The following is a 2,500-nucleotide window of genomic DNA, read 5'->3' as shown; positions in this document are numbered from 1 at the left end:
AAGCATGGAATCAGAGCGCCGCCTGTTATGAGCCAAAGGTGCACCCTGACGTGGCAAATCAGATGATGCCGCAGTCATTTACTTACGATAATCACAATCAACAAACCGGCCCCCCCCCCCCCCCCCAAAACACCTTTCCTTACAACAATGTGTACCTTAACCTAACCCGTATTGTACCTTAACCTAACCCGTATTGTACCTTAACCTAACCCGTATTGTACCTTAACCTAACCCGTATTGTACCTTAACCTAACCCGTATTGTACCTTAACCTAACCCGTATTGTACCTTAACCTAACCCGTATTGTACCTTAACCTAACCCGTATTGTACCTTAACCTAACCCGTATTGTACCTTAACCTAACCCGTATTGTGCCTTAACCTAACCCGTATTGTGCCTTAACCTAACCCGTATTGTGCCTTAACCTAACCCGTATTGTGCCTTAACCTAACCCGTATTGTGCCTTAACCTAACCCGTATTGTGCCTTAACCTAACCCGTATTGTGCCTTAACCTAACCCGTATTGTGCCTTAACCTAACCCGTATTGTGCCTTAACCTAACCCGTATTGTGCCTTAACCTAACCCGTATTGCGCCTTAACCTAACCCGTATTGCGCCTTAACCTAACCCGCGTTGCGCCTTAACGTAACCCGCGTTGCGCCTTAACGTAACCCGCGTTGCGCCTTAACGTAACCCGCGTTGCGCCTTAACGTAACCCGCGTTGCGCCTTAACCTAACCCGCGTTGCGCCTTAACCTAACCCGCGTTGCGCCTTAACCTAACCCGCGTTGCGCCTTAACCTAACCCGCGTTGCGCCTTAACCCAACCCGCGTTGCGCCTTAACCCAACCCGCGTTGCGCCTTAACCCAACCCGCGTTGGGCCTTAACCCAACACACGTTGGGCCTTAACCCAACACACGTTGGGCCTTAACCCAACACACGTTGGGCCTTAACCCAACACACGTTGGGCCTTAACCCAACACACGTTGGGCCTTAACCCAACACACGTTGGGCCTTAACCCAACACACGTTGGGCCTTAACCCAACACACGTTGGGCCTTAACCCAACACACGTTGGGCCTTAACCCAACACACGTTGGGCCTTAACCCAACACACGTTGGGCCTTAACCCAACACACGTTGGGCCTTAACCCAACACACGTTGGGCCTTAACCCAACACACGTTGGGCCTTAACCCAACACACGTTGGGCCTTAACCCAACACACGTTGGGCCTTAACCCAACACACGTTGGGCCTTAACCCAACACACGTTGGGCCTTAACCCAACACACGTTGGGCCTTAACCCAACACACGTTGGGCCTTAACCCAACACACGTTGGGCCTTAACCCAACACACGTTGGGCCTTAACCCAACACACGTTGGGCCTTAACCCAACACACGTTGGGCCTTAACCCAACACACGTTGGGCCTTAACCTGCTCTGTAATTGTCATACGACGCGTTAAATTAGTGTAGTGTTGCCTAACTGCAACCCCCGCAATATAGTTTGCTACCCGCACTGCCCGGTCCCCAGAGTATCGCTTCATGTTAAACACCTTGCAGCTATACACTGTAATGCGGATGGCAGCAGGACGTACATGCTCAATGCCCTTCGCAGTTGTTCATTGGCATTCGCATGGCGAAGCACAGCCTACGTTGTGGTACGGCTTGTGTCAACTGTCCGCTGATGTTGTACGTCCAAATCACACACTGTACTGCACATTGGTCCTCATGTACTGAATGATACATCGTGGTACATGTGTGACCGTACCACGACTGCGCCAACAACGGCGAACCATACGGTCCAAATATTGTGCACTCAGCTACGTGTCGTCTCCCTATAAGAGCTGGATTGCAGTATGGTATGCCGTGGATGGCGATCAGCATGAGCCGTCTGTTGATGTAGTGGCGCGTGTTGTCAGACGTAGTCGTCTCTTCTCACTCACCGTGATAGCATGGTGCACTGCGTTCCACATCTGCGACATGCGACAGAGGCCGGTTGACAGTCGTTCGCGCAATGGACATCGCATACGTACGGGGGCCACCTTCCACGTGTTCGCGAAGCGTGCACATGTTGTTGCGTGTATGTGGGCAGACATAGTGTGTCGTGACACCTGACACAGGCATGCAACAATCGTTGAATTTGCAAATGGCGATGGACGTCTACGTTTGCTGGTGACGTTACGCAAATGAACAACTGGTAAACCGTTGTGGTGCGGTTGTTCTCGCTAGAGGTGAATCAGTGATGGCGACGATCGGTTGAGCTACCAACCGGTTGTTTCAGCGATACCCACCATGCCCACGAACGTGAATGGCATGTGGGTGTGAAGCGATACGCGGCGGTGGCTGGGTGGGACCGTCCCCGGCCGGTGAGGGGGGGCCTCCCGGCGTGCTGGCCGCGCGGTGCGTGGGCGCACGCGCTACAGCCGGCTGGTGGGGGCGGCCAGTGGCAGGCGCGCCGGCCGACGGAGGCGGCAGGCGGCGCAGCTGCGCGCCGGC

Source organism: Schistocerca americana, unplaced genomic scaffold, assembly GCF_021461395.2.
Source record: "Schistocerca americana isolate TAMUIC-IGC-003095 unplaced genomic scaffold, iqSchAmer2.1 HiC_scaffold_248, whole genome shotgun sequence".
NCBI lineage: Eukaryota > Metazoa > Arthropoda > Insecta > Orthoptera > Acrididae > Schistocerca > Schistocerca americana.
The sequence above is the reverse complement of the archived record's forward strand: the minus strand, read 5'-3'. Positions refer to the sequence as shown.